The 21,361-nt window shown below is 34.9% G+C and overlaps 1 pseudogene; it reads left to right on the top strand.

The window, feature by feature from the left end:
* Positions 1 to 721: 721 nt before the first annotated feature.
* Positions 722 to 18,960, top strand: LOC107863950 (annotated as a pseudogene).
* Positions 18,961 to 21,361: the final 2,401 nt, after the last annotated feature.

Genomic DNA, 21,361 nt, shown 5'->3' with positions numbered 1-21,361 from the left:
ACCTAATTTTTGCCCTCCATAACTAATTTTAATTCTGAGTTTCTTCGATTTTTAATAAGATTACAACATTTATTTTGTCGAATAAAGGAAATTTTTATAGTATTTATTTGGTTAAGTTTGGCATTTTAAGTGACGATTTTATATTATTGTATTCAATTATACAAAATCATATAATTCTGTTACTTAAATATCTATTTTTCATAAAGTATTGGATTTTGATCAAAGTTTGCCTTGAGATAAAGTTAAAGAATTAAAATCTTGATTTAAATATAATCTATCATCAAGAAATAATTTATTCAAAAATATTTGTTGAATTTTTATTGGATCGAGAAGATCGAGATTAAACAAGGTAATAATTCGCATCGAATTTCGTCAATTTACTAACTTTGGACCTTAATTGAAATCAATCCGGCCACAATTGCAATGCAATTGGTTGATTGAGTTTTAATTAGGTTAAATTTTAAATGACATTGTCTAAATTTTTCTTATTTAATAAATAGCCCAAATAGCATAATCTACCCTTTCCAATTAAAACCCAATACCTAGACCCCAAAAATAACCCATCCGCCCCAGGCCCAACATCAGCAGTCCATTTCTCCTCTTTTAATCACCAGCCCAACAACTCACTCTCCAACCCAATCCCTCAATCAGCTGACCCGGCCCGTTCCCCTATATCCTCTCTCCATCAACAATAAGAACAATAATCCCAAATCACGACTTCATCAACCAAAACTAAACCTAACCCGATGCCGAACCAACTCCAACCCAGCCCCGTCTGAGTCAACCCGACCCTTATTTAAACGCGTCTCACTCCGTCACACGTAAATTCGTGCGAGAAAACCCTCAAAGGTTCTAGAATCGGATGAGCTGTCCCTCTCCAATGGTTCAATCCCGCGATTCTCGAATGAGACGGGCTAATTTCATACTTATTTGGGCGTTTTTCATTGGTTGAAAAGGGGATTCGATTTTCCCCATTTTATATTGGTCCACCTATTCCGAATTATCCAGGAGATAATCCAAATTGGTACGTTTTTGATGAATTCTCAAGCTAGAAGGGGAATTTCAAATTTCAAAATTCCAAAGGTCCTCTTTTTCAAATCCCTAAATTACCCCAAATTCGTCTTCTATATAAAGACCCATTGGATCACTGTTTCAAGGGGTTAGAGATTGGAGGGTTTGGAAATTTTTAGGTTCTGAATATCGGAGAAAATTTGGAGAGAAAACAGTTTCTTTTAGTGAAATTTTTTCCTTTCATTCGTCTTTTTGGGAAGTTAGTCGGCAAATTGAAGTCTCCGAGTGGACGACGACGCTTCTCCGGTAGTGGCGCATCTCGACGTTAGCTCGTTCTCCCATTTTGTTGCTCTGAAGAAGGTAAACACCCACACCCTTTTCTACCTTTATTCCTGCCATCGATTGTTGTTTCTCCGCTTCATTTCCTTTTGATGTAATTTTGGTGCCCTTTGCCGAAAATAGCTTTAGAGGCCTCGTCGGCTGTAGGATGTGTTTGAATACATTTTTGTTTATTGATAATCGCTTGCTGTAGGAGCTCCAGAAAGTAGTAGTTTCTTTTTGAGGTGTTTGTTATATTAAATCATTGTCTGTTATAAAATCTGTGTTCCATTACTAGCTTCGTGTTTATGTTTACTTGCCCTGAGTTAACTGTTTCGCATTAAGTATTGTTGAGTAGTTATTGACCTATATAACATGTCAACATATGTTGTAGAATTAGTTCATTGTTTGTTTTTGATGAAATCCAGTAGTTTCATTCAATTTGCTATTGATTATCTCTGTTTTGGTCTCAATACATTAACCTTATAATTTCATTTTAATTCTATCTTCAAAATTACTGTAGCGTTTCGATTATTGTTATTATGTTGTTATTTTTCCGGAATATTTGGGTTTAATTTGCTATTTATTTAGCCGACTGTTGTCTGTTTTAGTCTTGATTCGTTGCCTTAGTTCAATAGCATGGGTAGTTTGCCTCGGTTTTGCTTTATCCATCTATTTCGAATCTTTTGAAATCAAGAGGAAATATTCCCAAAATCCCCATATACAGATAATGTCAAGTAGGGATAAGGGAGATGTTATATTAGTTTAAAATCATTCGGTGGCCCACGCAAGAATGCATTTTGTGTTCGGGTTGTGTTCTTTATCTCGGATTACCTTTTCGAAACTATGTGGAGACTCGGTAATGAATTTTGCATTGTTAGTAATGCATGATAGATTGTATACCCTCGATGTAGTAAATTTGGTTACTCTATTGTTGATCTGCTGCTTTATACGTTGCTTTAGATTCTACGATATAAATTTGGAGACCTTGTAGCAGGTTTATACTATCATTAGTTTTTAATCTCTCTTTAGCGGATTTGTTCGTCAACGAACTTCTAAGAGTCATCCATTTTCCTATTAGCTGCGATTGGCCTATCTTATAGTGAAGATGTGTTTTTTGAATATGCATATATTTTCCGCCAAGATCTGGTAATAGACCTACATGCTATTTGCATCTTATGTAAGAATTGACCTATGCTCCAATAAAGTATAGTTTATCATATATCATCTGAGCCTTTAAAAATTGTTCCCTTTTGGTTTGACTTTCAATTTTGGTTGCTCATTCATTAATTTCTATTATTCTTCTTTCTTTGCATCTTTGCATCTGAAATCCGCCTTGGAGTCCAAACAGGCTCTTTTCCCTCACATTTCCTTAATGGGCCAATAAGGCCCGTCTCATTAACTCAAGTCTGAAGATCTAAGTTCAAAAGCAATCCCGTCGCACACTGAATGCAAGGAATTGAGAGAAGAAAATTGGATCGGAATCCATTTTTGAAGCGGCTAAGAGACTCAAAAATCTCATTTGTTCTTTTATTCATTTACTTCTTGTTGCCTTTATTTATTTTATTTATTTCTTCATTTTATTATTCATGTATTTTGGGCCTCGAAGCCAAAGTTGTAGTTAATACAGGTGAAGCAAGCTCGAGCCAGAAGGGCTCAAAAACATAGAATTAGGGCAGGTGAAAATGGATCGAAAGCCCAATTAGACTAGGACAGGTCTTATTGATTTGGGCCTAATGGCCTAAATCCCTTACTTTCTCCCCTTCCCTCTTTTTCTTTATGCTTGTTTGCCTTATGTGTTTTGTGAACTTAGTTAAATCCTTAGTCAAGTCGCTAAAAATTGATTTTGTATAAACACCAAAATATTCCTAAAATTGCTTTCTTTTCAAAAAATTAATTTTTCAAAGTTAGTAAAAAACGATTTTCAAACAGTTCGGATAATCGTAAGTTAGCGGACATTTTAGGTGCGTAACATCATCCTAAAACATTAATAGGAATCGCTTACTCGGAATCCTTAAAAATGTAAAGTATTTTATGTTTTGAATCGTTTAAAGTGTTTAAAGGTTTCTTAATTTCTTTTCAAAATTAAGTGGCGATTTTTCTCAAAAAAGTCAAAATTTTTGCAGAACAATTATGCGTATTAGAAATAATACCTCAAATCTCAATACCAGTCCAATAATCAACCTGTCACGTACTAACATAATAATAACAATAGCAATATAAAGTAACCGGCTAGTCTAGAAAAATAATATCTGATTGAGCCTTTCATAAACCCTCTCTGTCACTGGCACGAGGGTTCAATCAACAATCAACAAACTATAATCAGAGCCCATACTTATGCAACCCCCCATAGGCTGATAAATACAAATAAATAATTGTATACACCACAAGCCATATTCACCACCTATACCTATGTAACCCCTACCTTATAAGAATAATAGATATAGGCACATATTAGTGATAGATAATGCGCATGCAGAATAAATGCCAAGTAAATCCATAATACCATAACCAATCCAAGTACTAAAATATAACCCAGTGTATATGCATCCTCTAGCTCGATGATTCGTTAAAAGGACCTAGGACGATCTCTCTTCTCTGACACAACGACTCATGGATGAAGGAGTCTCTAGAGGGTTCGGGAGCACCCGTATACACTAACCTGGTCTTGGTCTAGGATTTTCGATAATTATCAACATTAGCATCAATCGGTGGACTTGAACTAGAACTCATATCATCAATATCCACTATGTCCAGTACCTATATATATACATCTGGGATAAGCTTTGAGATTAAATGGTCATAGTAGTGTAGAAAGGATCAGAATCTCTCTCGATCGAGGTAAATAGTAGTAGCAAAATTGTAGATCAGAATCTATCTCGGTCTAATCTCTAGAGCATTATTTTTAGGCTCAAAGGCTTATAAGTCATTCATTAAGATGGTGCGATTCCCATTAGGAAGAAATCCGCTTTAAAAGTTAAAAGTGAGAAGAAATTCATTTTTAGGAAAAGAGTAATAAAATCATATTTTAGTTGGAATCATACCATTCATCATCTAAGTGATCATGAATGTACTGAATTTATGCATGCCATTACAGTATTCAAATAATATGATTGTAAGCATCAATATGTATATAAAATACAATCATTTCCTTTACGAGGATAGACTATTTCTAGGAATCTAACTAATATCATAATCACAGCCTTGGACCCAATAATATCTATCTGGAGTAATTATAACATCATAATTCGGGAAAAACCATCACAATCCACCGAAAAATATATTAAACGTTATACTAAAGGTTCATTAGTCTCAACTATACCTAACACACTAATGTGTATATAAGTCTTCAAAAGCCAACACAAATCTTCACCTAATGTGAGCTGGAAGGGTCACTTCTAGTCCCCGAAATCTATGTTTAGGCAATTTTCACTTAAATTATGGTTTCAAGATAGCCTAAACCATCCAAATAAGACTAATCATTCTAATTGTGTTTCCAATTCCTAAATCCTATTCCATATGTTAGCCTAATATCATAATCATTCTATGAGTTGGCTCAATCTATGAATAAGGTAATAGATCATAGAAGTATAATATGTATTTCACCTTAAGGGTCATTTACCCTTCTAACCCCCTAACTCATAAGTTATGCTAAGTCACTATGTTCTACCCACAATCATATCCTACCATCCCTATCTAACATGCAATATATCAAAACACCATCTCAAGAATAAGAGTAAACAAAAGCCTGCCTCAAAGATGAATCACAATCATTGAGTCATCCATAAATCATCTGTCTTCACTCCACAATCTCAAAATACCATCACGCTATTAAAATAGTAATCTGCACATTGTTAGAAGTAAAAAAAGATCCATATATTAAGGGTCGGGTTGAATTTTGGGTCACGGACGGGCTCGCAAAGCCTGCAATTAAAATCCAAAATTGAACCTATCACGAGGTTTCTCAAAGGACAGGGAAGTTGTGCTCAAAAGTTGAGCAAAAACGGAGCACATTCGGGTCTCAAATTATCCCTCGAAGTTTAGGAATTCAAGCCCTAATTTCTAAGAATTAGGATGGAAATTGAAGGAAAAATTAATGAGAAATAACCAAGAAGAGTTAGGTTAGCTTACCTTAACCTATGTGGATAATTACCCACTTTTTCCTCTTTTTGAGCTCTCAATTTTGTGTAAAAATAGTGGAAAAGTGATAGAAAAGTGGGTGGAGAAAGAGGGTTAAATGGTGCCAGCTGTCGCTTAAGTGATCATCCTATCGCTTAGGTGACAGCCGCTTAAGTGACTTACCTATCACTTACACAATCTGGCATCAGGGGGTGGGTATCGCTTACACGATCTACAAGCTGCTTAGGAGATACTTGCTTAAGCGAGCTCAGTGATCGCTTAAGCGGACATTGAACAAATGGTCAATGTCGCTTAAGTGAAAAAATATCGCATATGTGGGCTCCGCTTAAGCGACACTATGTTTACTTTAGTGGTTGCATCAGTAACCTGATGTATCAGATTTTGCTAAGTTCGAAATGGACTCCGACCAAGTGCTTGAGATTCATTTAAAACCCCGTACTCACAAACAAAATATGCTACCACACCAAATTCAAAATTTTGGACTCAATGGAACCATTGAGACTATCATATGAGGTCATTTTAACTAGGTGTAGGGTCCATACCCATAGTTCCATTTCTCACATAATTCGTCCAATAGCCTAAAATGAGTTTGGAAGCCTTAAGATTTGAACCAAGGGTCCCCTAACCTAAAATTAATGTTCTGAAGCTGATGACACTATTGGAATTGTCATCTGAGGTCATCTACTAAAAGTTTTGGTATGAGATCAAATCTTAAACAACAGAAGTTCCAAAATAGGAAAACGAGCCTAAAATCCAAACGAACTGTTCTATAACCGCATCAATAGTTTTGACAGGCCATAAATAACCTATCGCCACTGTGGGATGGCTCAAAATGCCAAAAATGCACACAAATCAAGGAAACAACCTGAAGGGTCATTATACGAACATTCAACAATTCTCCCCCTTTGCCTAAATTTATGACAAAATAAATTTATTCCACCTTCATTATGTAGTCATCGAGAAGTTCAATCTCCATCTCTAAAATCTCCTCCATTAAATTTTTGTCTTTTCGTAGGGCAACAATTTGATAATTTTTTTTTAAATAAAATTCTTTATTATCGTCAAATAGGTTGCAGTCTTCATTAAGAGATTCTACACCTTATATGTAGATTCTCATTCTCAGTCTATTAGATTAATCTATTTAGGATGGAAAGAAAGTCTATGTTTCTCTGTCCTCCCTCATGTCCAATTTGAAGCCCTCACAATAATGAATGTGTCACATTAGATGCAAACTAATCGATCAAGAATTAATGACGACTTTTGTAACCTCATGGCCACTTCTTCAGTAGATATTGTATCCTTGTGTTTATTATTTTTGCATCTGGGAAAGGCTAGGTTGGTGGAGAAGTAAATTAGCTGCAATACAATTGTAATAGTAGTAGTCTATAGCTAGTGGACTGCACTGTCAACAAACCATTTGGCAAGCCATTGAATTTAGCAAAGAGAATAACACGTTTCAATTTGTTTGTCTCACTTTCTTAATTTTTATTCCGTTTCAAACAAGTATGTCTCTTTAATTTTTTGGTAACTTTCTAATTCTTACTTTCCACATGACTTGTTTAGGACCGCAAGATTAAAGAACATTTTGATACATTCGACATATTCTTAGTTTAAGCTACATGATTCAAAAGTCTCAGATACTTTCTTATATACTTCATTTGACTAATAAAGCCAAGTTCTCAAATAAAAAAAGAAGCAAAGAAACATAAAACTCAAGAGAAAATAAATGGCTTATACTGTCCTTTCTTCACTTAGCATACAATGCAACAACTCCTACAGTCTAAATCACCTTTGGTTTGTAGAAGCAGATCTATACAACATGTTGAATCTATTTATCAAAGTCTGTGATATTCAAGTTTTTCTCAATAATACCATGTTTGAAGCCAAAAACATTAAATATCTCAAGGTTTTAGAAAAGAGGATCAAATATGTAGTCTATAAAGTAGAAGATAGAGTTGATTCAAGCTTGATAAGCATCATTCTGCAAGATAATGGAGACGGCGATCGAGAAAGGGCTTGTAAAGACTTCAATGAAGAATTGCAAGAAGTGCAGAAAGAAGTTAATTTTCTCAAGAAATAGGTGATGATAATCGAGTTTAACAAGCATAGAATTAGCAAATCAACAGAATTAGCAACCACTTCCTCCTCATGATGAAAAAAGACAACTCATGAGGAAAAGAATGTTGCTGGGATGAAGGAAAACTTTGACACCAGACTAAATTGCCTCAATGTCCAAACAAAGGAGCTAATAGTCATATCAATTGTTGGTATGGATGGTATTGGTAAGACAACTCTTTCCAGAACAATCTTTGATGACTTAAATATTCATTGTCAATTTGATAAACATGCATGGGTTACCATCTATGAAGTAATAAGATACAAATTCTTCTTAAAGTTGTCTCTTCAATTACTGGAATCAATCGAAAAATGAGCAATGATCAAATACTAGAGACCGTGTACAAAAGGTCTGAAGGTAGAAGATTTATAGTTGTCATAGATGATCTTTGGTGTACTGATGCTTGGGAACAAATGCGAAGAGTATTTCCAAATGATTTCATTAAAATCTAAATTATACTGACCACTCGTCAAAAAGATGTTGCGGATTATGCCAGCTGCCCTGATTTTTCTCCTCGTGATATGCCTTTTCTATATTTAGATGATAGTTGGAAACTATTTAGCGAAAGACTATTCAAAAAAGATCCTTGTCCTGTACAACTAGAAGAAATAGGGAAGCATATCATACAACAATGTCAAGGATTACCTCTATCTGTTGTTGTCATTGCTGGGCTTCTTGGAAATATAGGTCAGTCACATGACAATTGGAAGAAAATTAAGGGAAATTTAAACTCATATTTTGGGTATGGTTTCAGAATAGTGTCAAGCAATTCTTTCTTTAAGCTACTATTGCTTGCCTCAATACTTAAAGGCATGCTTGTTAAGTTGTTAGTTTTGATAATTGACAAATCGTATGTTGAGACCTGTTTCCTGTAGATTTTGTGAGGAAAAAACTGCTACCACTCAGGGAACAGGTTGAGCTCACCTGTCACTATCACAGTCAACTGTCACAGCTAGCACAAGTATAAAAGTTGGTGAAAAAGCTGATGCCACCTTTTTGCCTCAACCAATGGGATCTCTCATAGGTTTTCTTATGTCATAACATAAATTGCTCATCTTACTCAACAATAAAATCAATACTTACATATTCTTACAATTAAATATCTCTTTGAAGCTTTGAATCAAATACTTCAGTGTTCAAAAGTGGGTTGATTGTTCATCGGGTTGTATCTTTATTTTTGTGTTATATTTGAGTCTTAATACTATGTTCTTAAATGTTTACCTACATTTGCTTATGATTTTTAGTAGATGTTGAGGTGGAAACCTTTCTCTTTTTAATAATCTAGAGTAAAGTTATTATTTAAGCTAGAGTTAGCTTGGTGTGTCTAGTTAAAGTTAGCTAGAGGTTGAGGCAGTAGAGTTACAGCTTGTGTTTCCTTGTAATAGAGTTATTGCTAGGATACAAAGGATTAGAAGGTTAATCTCTTGGAGTCTGTATTCAATAAGTTTCTTGGATATAGTGGAGCTTATAAATCCTGAGGAAAGGTCATGTTTTTTTCTCCCTTGAGCAAGGAGTTTCCACGTAAAATCCTTGTGTCTGCTATTTACTTTTATTCTTACTCTTCATATCTAATATTTCTTATAGTTATTATTATGTGAGTTCATCCGAGAATAGGTCCCTGAGTTGAGGAGCAACCCACTACAACTTTCATTTGGTATTAGAGCAGGTCTTCTATTAAAAGACTAACACCTTGGAAGGATCTTGAGAAATGGCTGCTCCCTAAATTCTAGAAGAAGGTCAGTCAACCACTAGACCCCCAAGATTCAATGGTGAATATTATGGGTGGTGGAAGATAAGAATGCATGACTTTATCATGGCTGAGGATTTTGAACTATGAGATATCATAGAAGATGGTCCTTTTATTCCTACAAGGGTAGTAAAGATTGGTGATATGACCTCATATGTCCCCAAAACCAAGAAGGAATTTAGTGATGTCGATAGAAAGAAGATAAAGAAAAACTATAAGGCCAAGAAGATTCTTGTGTGTGGTATTAGTCCTGATGAGTACAACCGGATCTCTTCCTGCCAAACTACTAAGGAGATCTGGGATTGTCTTCAGACAGACCACGAAGGAACCAATCAGGTGAAATAGTACAAGGTTGACATGATGATAAATCAATATGAGACTTTTACTATGAAAGAGAGAGAGAGAGAGAGTTTATTCAAGAGATGAACACAAGGTTTACTGCAGTAATTCAAGAGATGAACACAAGGTTTATTGCAGTAATTCAAGAGATGAACACAAGGTTCACTGCAGTAACTAATGAGCTTCACTATTTGGGTGAGGATATTCCAACTCACAAGCAAGTTAGGAAGTTCCTTAGTATTCTTCCAAAAAGATAGAAGATCAAGGTAAATGCAATCACTGAAGCCAAAGATCTAAACAAGATGGCTATAGATGAGCTGGTTGGCAACCTCAAAATATATGAGATACTGAAAAAACTTGGGAAGCTAAAGGATAAGCCCAAGGTTGAGAAGAATCTGGTTCTGAAGGCTACTAATAAAACCCTAAGTCCTGAGGATGAAGAGACTGCTTACATTGCTAAGCTAGTTATCAAGGCCTTGCAGAAATTTGTAGCCTTTCCTAGAAAAGGAGAATCTAGCAAGTACATCAAAGATGGGAAGACAAATGATACTTGTCATAAGTGTGGAAAACATGGACACTAAATTAGAGACTGTCTCATGCACAGGATGGAACACAAAGAATATTCCAAGCAAAATAGTGAGAAGGAAAAAGGCAAAAAATAGGTTCAAGAAAAGTACAACAGAAAAACTGAAGTTGATAGAGTGGATATGCTAGTTATAATTGCACTAAATGATTCTCTTCTTGATGATGATGACTTTGAATAGCATGTAGATGTTTCCATGATAGTGATAAAGGATGATGCTCAAGTGTATGACCTTCTTTTTGCCATGATGGCAAACTCTGATGAAGATGAAGATGATAAGGTAACACTCCTAGACATAAAAAAAGTCTCAAAAACTATTCTCTTATTGATATAAAGTCTCTTGCTGCTATGTTAATTGATATTTTAATTGCTCTCACTAGAGATAATGAGTTTTTTAAGATAAATCTTGAAAAAAGTGAAGAAGTGGTTAAATTGAATGTACTAGTAATTGAAATTCAAGCAACTAGTCAATCACTGTCTTTTGCAAATGAGTCCCTAAATAATAAATTGAATGAAGTCTTTAGATTCAAGTCAAAAGAAAAAAACAAAAATTCATAAATTCAACTTGATATAAAAGAGAAACTAAGTGAGGCTAATGATAAAATGATTGCCTCACTGGAGAGGAATGCTGAATTAGAGAAAGATCTAGTTGCAGTAAGGGCTGAGCTTAATAAAGCTATGTAATGGACCACTTCATCTGAGACCTTATCAAGTCTTGTCATTCAAGGGTCAAATGGTAAAAAGGGATTGGTTTCCATAGTGTGTACCCTGCCTACAATCTTTTTAGCAAGCATGTCTCTGTCAGGGACAATTTGATGTGTTTTCACTGTGGAAAACATGGCCACACAAAGGATTCATGTCCTGCAATAGCTACTGCTCTAAAGGAGACGAAAGAATCTTTCTTAAAAAAAGGAAAGAAGTAAAAATCTATATGGCAGGATAAGAAAAAACTTAATATTTTCTCTAACACCTTACTGGGAGCTCAAGCTAAAATGGGTTCCTAAAACTGATCACTAATTGTCATTACAAGATAGAGCAAGAGGAAGTAGCCACCACTGGATCATGAATAGTGGTTGTTCAAGGCATATAAAAGGGAAAATTGAAACTTTCTCTCGCTTATAGCCCATGAAAGAGGCAGTGTCTCCGTTGGTGATGGCAACAAAGGATATATTGTTGGAATTAAAAAAATTAGGAACAGTTTAAATAAGGCAATTTATGATGTCCATTATGTTGATGGACTCAAGTTCAGCCTGCTAAGTGTTGCCCAAATTTGTGACAAGGAAAATAAAGTCAGATTTAGGTCAGACAAATGTACTGTCATCAAGATCAGTGATGGTAAAGAAGTTTTAACTTCCTGGAGAAACAAGAATATATATTTCGCTGATCTAGGCTCCTGTGAGTCCAAAAATATGACATGCCTTAGTGTACAAGAAGATGCTGCCAATACATGGCATATAAGACTTGGGCATGTTAGTTGACAATCGTTAAACAAATTAGTCAAGAAGAACCTGGTTCGAGGGTTGCCAAATATAAAGTTTGTCAGTTCCAAGGTATGTGATGCATGTGTAAAAGGAAAGCAAACAAAATTATCATTCAAGCCCAAAAGGTAAGTGAGTACATCCATACTTTTAAAACTTCTCCACGTAGATCTGTGTGTACCTGTAAAACTTGCCAGTAAAGGGAGAAACCAGTAAAGGGAGAAAAAAGTATATCTTGGTCATTGTTGATGATTACTCTAGATTCACCTAGTCATTCTTTTAAAAATCAAAAGATGAAATATTTATGTGTTTGAGGTCTTTGCAAAACAAGTACAAGTGAAGTATGATAAAAAATTTGTGGCAATTAGATTAGATCATAATACAGAAATTGAAAATGACAAGTTCAATGAATTCTGTGGTAAGTTGGGAATCAGTCATAATTTTTCAACTTCCAGAACACCTCAGCAAAATGGTGTTGTGGAGAGGGAAAATAGAACTCTTGTGGATACTGGAAGGACCATGCTGATAGATGTTGGAATTGCTCATAACTTCTGGGCAAAAATAATCAATACAACATACTATATGACCAATAGGTGTCTTGTGAGATCCATTCTGCACAAAACCCCTTATGAACTTTTAACCAAAAGGAAGCCTAACCTGAGGTACTTTAAACCTTTTGATTGCAAGTATTTTGTTCTGAATAACAGCAATAAGGATCTTAGAAAATTTGATCCAAGAAGTAATGAGGGAATATTTTTTGGTTACTCATCTACCAGTAAAGCTTGCAGGATCTACAACAAAAGGACACAATAAGTAGGAGAGAGTGTTCATATCATATTTGATAAAGCTAGAAATGTTAGCAAGGACAACTCTCCTAATGATGATGATGATTAGGGAAATCCCTTAAATGATCTATAAAAGCTACACGAAGGAAATAATGATGTCGTGTCCTAGGGTCCAAAGTCAAGAACTGAATATAAAGATACAAGATATCAATTGAATGGTGATACATCCCAAGTCATTTCTTAAGATTCTGACCTTTCATCTAGTGAAAAAAATGACCAGTCTCCTGAGGGTAATACCTTAATGGGAATTAGTCCAGCTCTAGTCAACCTACTCCTCTCAAATCCAGATGGAAACATCAATCCTCCCATCCTTTTAAAAACCTTATGTCTTTTATAAACTCTGGCATCCAAGCAAGGAACAGAGCCAAGAAACTTTGTGCTTTCTCTACCTTCTTATCACAAATTAAACCCAAGAATATAAAGAAAGCACTAAAGAATGCAGATTGGATCAATGCTATGTAAGAAAAACTTCATCAATTTTAAAAAAGCAAGGTTTGGCATCTTGTCCCAAGGCCTTCAGATAGAACTGTTGTAGGCACCAGGTGGGTTTATAGGAAAAAAATAGATGAACATAGGAATACTATCAGGAATAAGGCTAGGCTGACTGTGCAAAGCTATAACTAAGAAAAAGGCATAGATTATGATGAAACATTTGCTCCAGTAGCACGAATGGAGGCAATTCAAATTCTTATTACCTTTTCCTTTTACATGGAGATCAAACTATTCCAGATGTATGCAAAGAGTGCATTTTTAAATGGCATTCTCAAGGAAGATGTATTTTTTAAGAAGCCTCCAGGTTTTGAAAATGTTGATCTTCCCAATCATTTGTTTAAACTAGATAAGTCCCTTTATTGTTTGAAACAAGCTCCCGGGCTTGATATGAAAGGTTGTCCAAATTCTTGCTTGACAATGGGTTCAAAAAAGAAAAGATTTATAACACATTATTTCTGAAAACCAGAGAAAGAAATCTTCTTATTGTCCAAGTATATATGAATGATGTCATATTTGGAGCCACCACCAGCTCCCTTTGTGATATTTTTTCAAGACTAATGAGCAGTGAGTTTGAGATGACCATGATAGAAAAACTAAACTTCTTTCTTGATTTGCAGATTAAGAAAGGTGCATCTGGAACCTCTGTTTGCCAACAAAAGTATATTCTAGAATTTCTTAAGAGGTTTTATATGGAATATGCAAAGCCTATTGACACTTCTATAGGCACCTCTTATAAATTAGACTTGTATGAACCTGGTCCCTCTGTAAAGGAATCTATGTATAAAGGGATCATTGGTTCTATTCTCTACCTGAATTCTGGCAAATCTAATATTATTTTCAGCATTGGAAGCATTCTAGGTCTCAAGCAAGTCCAAAGAAATCCTTCTTAAAGGCAACTAAGAGGATCCTAAGATACATAAAAGGGACTCCTGATCTAGTTCTCTTCTATCCTGCTGGTAAAAATTTTGACTTGGTTTTCTATGCTAGTGTTGATTATGTTGGGTTCTTAGTGGATAGACAAAGTAATTCAGGAATGGCTCATTTTCTAGGGTCATATCTCTGATTTCCCGGGGTACCAAGAAACAGAACTTAATGTCTCTCTCCACCGCTGACACTGAATATATTTTAGCTGCATCATGTTATGTACAACTTTTGTGGATCAAGAAATAACTTAAATACTTTGGCATTCTCTCCGATTGTGTTCCATTATACTATGATAACACTAGTGCAATCTATATGGCAAAAGATCCAATCCAGCATAAAAGAACAAAGTATATTGATGTCCGAGATCACTTCCTAAGAGATAATGTGGAAAAGGTTTTGATCAAGATGATATCCTACATCATTGAAGATCAAATTGCTGACATCTTCACCAAAGCACTTGGTAGAAAACCCTTTGAAATAAACAGGTCAAGCCTGGGACTAATGAGTCTAAGTTGAATGCTTGCTGCACTTCTTCATCCTTCTATTATGGATATGATTTGGCAAGAAGAAATCCACGTTGGATAATTTATTTATTCTAACTCAGTCCCATATCTCTTGCGGATATACACCCATGGCAGTGAAGGAAAGATAAGAAGAATGAAAAAATAACTCAAGTGTTGTGCACCTTGTGTACTTAGATTTTTATGCTGGGACCATGTACCTATTCAGGACTAGTATCCTACTCTATTCTGGAATAGTGGCCATAATCCTATTTACGAGCAGCAGTGCCATGAACATTGCCATACTTTCTAGTATTTTTTGCCTTTGATAGCAGTAAATGGTGTAGTTACTGGTCCAATTCTTTTTATTTGGGGATCTCACTATTGCAGGGCAGGTACTACACACAAATAATCATAAAATAACGTGTGTATGTATGTCTTTTATCCCTCTATGTGTACACCACAGAAGGTGGGGGTTTGATCTTTCTCTATTACCACCCTCCTCTCACATGGACTGTTCTGCCTATGACCTTGGCACTATTGCTTTCTTTTATTTTGGGCCTCTATCTGAATAGTGTTTTATACTTTCTCCTGATCCCTGCACCAGTTTCCTTGGTGCTATTTTATTTCTTCCTTCTTTACTCTTCCCTGCTCATGTAAATGTTGCTTAAATGGCCATGAGTTAACATGTATGCTTATCTATGCCTTGTTTATTGTGTAACCTCTTTGATAATGCCAAAAGGGGGAAGCTTGATATAGCTTGCATTGCATTAGAAAGGTTGGGTTGTAGCTAGACTGAGGTAATAAAGTAAAGGGTCCTTATACTCAGGGGTAACATGATGCTCATAGACAGGGGAATGAATAAAGTGTAGAACACTTATAGGTATCAATGATAAGGGGAATTAGTTGGGCAAACTGGTTTGGCAAGGCCTTGTGGCTTGTGGTGTATTGCTGAGTTGTAGAATGTGATGTGTGTGGATGTTTTTCAAATTCTAAATGCTTGCATGGGTTTGTCATCATAAAAAATGAGAATTTATTATGTCCTTAGTTTTGTTAATGTTGGGACTTGTTTCTTTGATATTTCATGATGACAAAGCTGCTACCACTTATGGAACAGGTTGCACTCAACTCACTATTATAGTCAACTGTCACAGCTGGCACAAGTACAAAAATTAGTGAAAAAGCTGTTGTCACCTTTTTGCCTCAACCAATAAGATCTCTCCCAAGTTTTCTCGTGTCATAACATAAATTGCTTATCTTCCTCAATAAGAAAACCAACGCTTCCATATTCTTACACCTAAATATTTCTCTGAAGCTATGAATCAAAGACTTCAGTGTGCAAAAGGGAATTGATTGTTTATCAAGATGTATCTTTATTTCCTTGTTATATTTGAGTCTTTGTACTATGTTCTTAAATGTTTGCCTACATTTGCTTATGATTTGTAGTAGGTGTTGAGGTGGAAACTATTCTCTTTGTAATCATCTAGAGTTAGGTGATTGTTAAAGATAGAGTTAGCTTAGTGTGTCCAGTTAGAGTTAGGTGGAGGTTGAGGCAGTAGAGTTTACTGCTTGTATTTTCTTGTAGTAGAGTTATTGTTAGGAGACAAAGGATTAGGAGGTTAATCCTTGGAGTCTGTATTCAAGAAGTTGCTTGTATATAGTGGAGCTTGAAAATCCTGGAGGCAGGTCGTGGTTTTTCTCCCTCGAGAAAGGAGCTTTCACGTAAAATTCTTGTGTCCGCTATTTACTTTATTCTTGCACTTCATATTTCATATTTCTTCTAGTTCTTGTTGTGTGAGTTCATTCGGGAATGGGTCCTGAGTTGAGGAGCAAGCCACTGCAACTTTTCAATGCTTCTCTATGTAGGGGGTTTTCCTGAAGATATGGAGATTCGTGTTTCAAAGTTGATTAGCTCATAAATTGTTGAGAAACTCATAAGGACAAGAAGAAATAAAAGGTTAGAAGAGGTGGATGAGGAGTATCTACAAGAGTTAATGGACAGGAGTCTCATTTTGGTTGGCGGATGACGGGCTAATGAAAGGATCAAAACTTGTAAAATTCACGATCTTCTACGACAGTTGCGCATACGAGAAGTTCAAATGGAAAATGTTGTGCATTTCATGAACAATGAAGTCTTATAATATGGCATAAATGATCATCGGCGAGTGATCATTCCATTTCTTATTCAGAATTGTTTTCGTGATCATCACGGCATAGGAATGGTAAGATTACAACCTGCAGCTTCATCTTTATGGGATGTAAATCTTATGAAGTTACTGGAATGTATCACTAGCCCAATAACATTTCAGATTTCAAGCCACTTAAGGTGTTGGATGCACGTGAAATTGTCTATGATTTCTCTTGTATAATATCTCAACTTGTACATTTGAGATATGTTGATGCGAAAATTAACGATCCTGTTGGTTTTTAGCTTTGTGATAAAAAAAATAACAGAGAAAGATTTGGAGAGAAAAAATATTGCAATTGTATTATCAAAGAGAATTATTTAATTAATAACTCAAAGACATAATATAGCTAAATTTCTAACTAGACCAAGACATATATTCAAATTGCAATCAGCTTGGTCACATTTTTTAGATTTGTTTTTACAAAATCACAGCTTCATGACTAAGCTAATTGCTGATTTTGCATTGTGTATCTGGTCTCTTCTAACATTTAAATGGAGGGTGACCTATTTTGCCATAATGCTAGCAAGGTGGATAGTTTTCCTTAAATTATTACCCTTGCATTGAGTCTTGTGGATGGATGTCAAAACTCCTTCAGCCATATCATCCTGTCTCATAAGCCTTCTTTGCTTTTGTGCCTTCAATGTATTTAACAATTTTGTCTTGGATAGGTCTTTTGTGTTTTCCAAGGTAGTTATTGATACTTCATATCTTTCAGACATTATAACAAGAATTTTTTTAAAAATTCTTGAATCTTTATATTTTGTGCCAAGCAATCTTACCTTGTTAACAATGCAAAGAAGTCGGTCTAGGTACTCTTTGACAGTCTCAGATTCTTTCATCTTTTGCAATTTGAATTTCCTTATTAGATTCAACACCTTCATGCCTTGTGTTCTTTAATCTCCTGTGTATTCTTCCTCCAGATAATTCCAAATTTCTTTTGCTAATTTAACGATCATAATTCTCATGATAATTTTTGGAGACAAACTAGCAAATAAAATTGCTTTTGCCTTAGATTTTACGATTTAATTTTTTTTATGGTTTTTGATCTGGGACACTGTGGGATTATTGAACAACAGAAGGACATCATAATCCTCTTCCACGACCTCCCTAAGATCTAAAGCCTCCAGATAAGTTTCAATTCTTACTGCCCAAAGTTGGTAATTCTCACCATCAAAGGCTGGAGGAGCTATTTGGGGAAAAAATTTAGAATTCATCTCACTCACAAATCCCTCAAGATAATTTCTCTAGATACTAATTGTTAGTTTTTGATTTTGAAATTAAAGAAGTCACAGAGAAAGACTTGGAGGGAAAAAATATTGCAATTATATTGTCAAAAAAAAATTATTTTATTAATAATTCATACACATATATTTATAGCTAAATTTCTAATTAGAAAATATAAATATAATCAACTATACTTCAATTCAAATAACAAATAGATAGCTAGTTCCTAAGTTGAAGTCAGACAATACTCTAATAATTTAAAACTAATAACAAGTATCTATTTCACATAACTTCAACAGATCCTTCTTCACTAGCCAAATTGTGGAATCTACAAACCATAATTATTTATTCGCAAAGAGAAAATGTTCAGCTCCCACTGGAGATCTGGACAATGCCATAGATAAAGCACGTCGAAATTACAAATGTGGATATGCCTAATCCTCTTGGATAACAGTCTTTGTTTTGAATAACTTGCAAACACTTGCAGTCAAATCTTATATTATTGTGGTAGAAATCTTGAGAAGAACTCTCAATATGAATAAGCTAAAGATCAACAATGTTTGGAGTACTGACTGGACTGCCTTTCCTGATTGTCTCCTTTTACAAGAGCATGTGACACTAAATATACAAGCAGCAGCATCGCTCAATAGTCCATTCATTCTCTCTAAGGATATTTTCCTGCCTAATCTCAACAAATTGAGTTTAGATCATACTTTTTCCCATGGGTAGCTATCACCTTGTTGGCTAAGTTACCCAATCTTGAGGTGCTCAAACATGTAATGCAATCTGGGGAGCAGATTAGAAACTAAATGAAGATGTTGTGTTTTGTAAATTGAATTATCTACGAGTTCATCGTGGAAATCTGAAAATATGGGAAGCAACTAGTGATAATTTTCCGATCCTTGAGTAACTAGTCCTGGCTTTGTTAAATTTACTAGAGGAGATTTCGCAGAGTATTGGAGAAATAATGACTTTAAAATTAATCAAAATAAAAGATTGCAACTCTGTAGTCATCAATAGTGCAAAGAAAATTCGAGAAGATCAAGAATGCTAGGGTAATTATGAGTTTCAATTTCGAATTTGAGATGTTGAAATTAGGTAGATCAAGCCCTCTTTGATTTTTAGTCAATTCTTAAAATGTGTTTTTCTATTTTCGTTGTTCTTTAACATTTCGTATTATTAAAGGCTCCTAAAATTTGAGATTTGTTGCTTACAATCACAATTTATGTTCCTCTGTACTGTTTGGATACTATTCCTTTTTTTCCTTCATTAGCTACGAACATGCTTTACACCGCATTCCAAATATGATCTACAGTCAGAAGGGTTGGTCTAATGATAAGCATGCTTCACCTCGAAGGAGCTCCGACAGGTTCAAAAAAAATCTACAACAAGCTTTTCCCCTGATGATTTTATTGTTTTAATAATTCAATGTTAATTCTGTTAGCTATAAAATTATTAGTAATGACCTATAATAAACATGATTTCAACTTATTTGGACTCTTTTAGTTGTGTATGTAATATTAAGTTAATCCTTGATATGTGATGTGAGCGGACAAAGAAATTATGTAGCAACTATATTAAACATATAAATATGCCTTGAATTTGACCTTCACTTAGACTTGATACTAGGCAGCCTCCCTATTTTTTTAATGTGGGGGTGGGGGTGGGGTGGGGGGCAAGGGGCGGGAACAATGATAGTATCACTAGAGAGGTTGCCTACATATGTAAATGTATGAGCTACTGCTGGACTCAGATCACTACTACAAAACTACCAATTCTATGTTTTCTTTTATTCCTCTAGCTATGCATAGCCTACTTTGTTGTTGTTAGTTTTAAAAGCACAAATCGCACATAACACAATGTAAACAATGTCTAGTTTGCAACAGAAAAGAAGTAGGATAATGAAAGAAGATAACGGATAGGATAATGAAAGAAGATAACGGATTGAAGCAAACTTGTGCAGAGGGATATTCATTCTGTAGAAAAGAAGTTACATAAAAGTGTGAAAAAAAACTGAAATAGGTAATGACCCTACTTTAAAATCATGGTGCTAACCATGGTAACTACCTCCCTTAAATAACTAAAAAAGAAATGTAGGAAATAAAAAGATAAATACTGCAGTCCTAAAGCAACTAACTAATGCTTTTCCTTGCATTAGGAGCTGCAAATTCCAAGTTGTTGCCTTAGAAACTTGAACTTCCTAATTGGAAGGGATTTCGTAAATACATCCGCTAGCTCATCTTCAGATCTGCAATAAACAAGACTCACTTCTCCTTTTTTTTCACATCCCTCAAGAACAAAAGTTTGATATTAAAGTGCTTAGTCTTCCGATGGAACAACGAATTATGAGAAATAGTTATTGCATTTTGATTTTCAACATAAATCTAGGTATTAATTTTGTTCCATATGCAAATTAGAAAATATTTTTCTCAACCATAAGGTTTGATTTATTATTGCTGTTGCTGTAATGAATTCAGTCTCTGTCGTGGACTGTGCCATAATTTTCTGCTACTTGGAACACCAAGAGAAAATCTCTGATTCCAAACTGAAGAAATATCTTGATATACTTTTTATGTCATCAGTGGATCCAACCAAATCACTATCTGGGAATCCATACAACTTGAAATTCTCACCCTTCTTAAATTTGACATCATATTCAATAGTACCTTTGACGTATCTTATAATTCTTTTTGCTGCTTGCAAATATATTTCAGTAGCGTCAATGCATAAACCTAGATTAAAGACTTATAGCAATAGAATATCCTGCCGTGTAGCAGTAGATACATCAAACATCCAATAAAGCTTCTGAAATTTCCTTCACCAACTTTATTAGTTCCATTTTCTTTGCTCAACTTCTCTTTTGGATTCATCGGTGTGCTTGTTGCCTTGTAATTTTCCATATGAAATTTCTTAAGTATCTCCCTTGCATACTTTTTTTGGCAGATAAAATTTCATTGCAGCCTTGCTTAATTTCCATTCCCAGAAAGTAGTCATTAGTAGTAGGTCTATCATCTCAAAGACTTGCATTGTTTCTTTCTTAAGCTCTTCAACCAACCACACATTGTTTTCTGTCACCAAGAGATCATCAACATAAAAGAGAAACAATGAGAAGATCAGTTCCATTGTGTTTTACATACAGAGTAACTTTAGACAAACTTCGAACAAACCCCAAACTCAACAAGTGATCATCAATCTTGCTATATTAAGCTCTTGATTCTTGTTTTAAGCTATAAAGAGCCTTTCTAAGTAGATACAATTTTTTTTATTTTCCTTGCTCAATGAAACCCTCGAGTTGTTCTACATAGATTTCTTCCTATTGTACACCATTTTAAAAAGTAGATTTGACATCTAGTTGGAACACTTTCCAACCTTTTTGTGCTGCTATTGCTAGCAACATTCTTATAGTATCCAATCAAGCTACTGGAACAAAGGTATTCGAGTAATCAACACTAAAT

The sequence above is a fragment of the Capsicum annuum genome, chromosome 7 (assembly GCF_002878395.1).
Source record: "Capsicum annuum cultivar UCD-10X-F1 chromosome 7, UCD10Xv1.1, whole genome shotgun sequence".
In the NCBI taxonomy this organism is placed as follows: domain Eukaryota; kingdom Viridiplantae; phylum Streptophyta; class Magnoliopsida; order Solanales; family Solanaceae; genus Capsicum; species Capsicum annuum.
The sequence above is the reverse complement of the archived record's forward strand: the minus strand, read 5'-3'. Positions and strand labels throughout refer to the sequence as shown.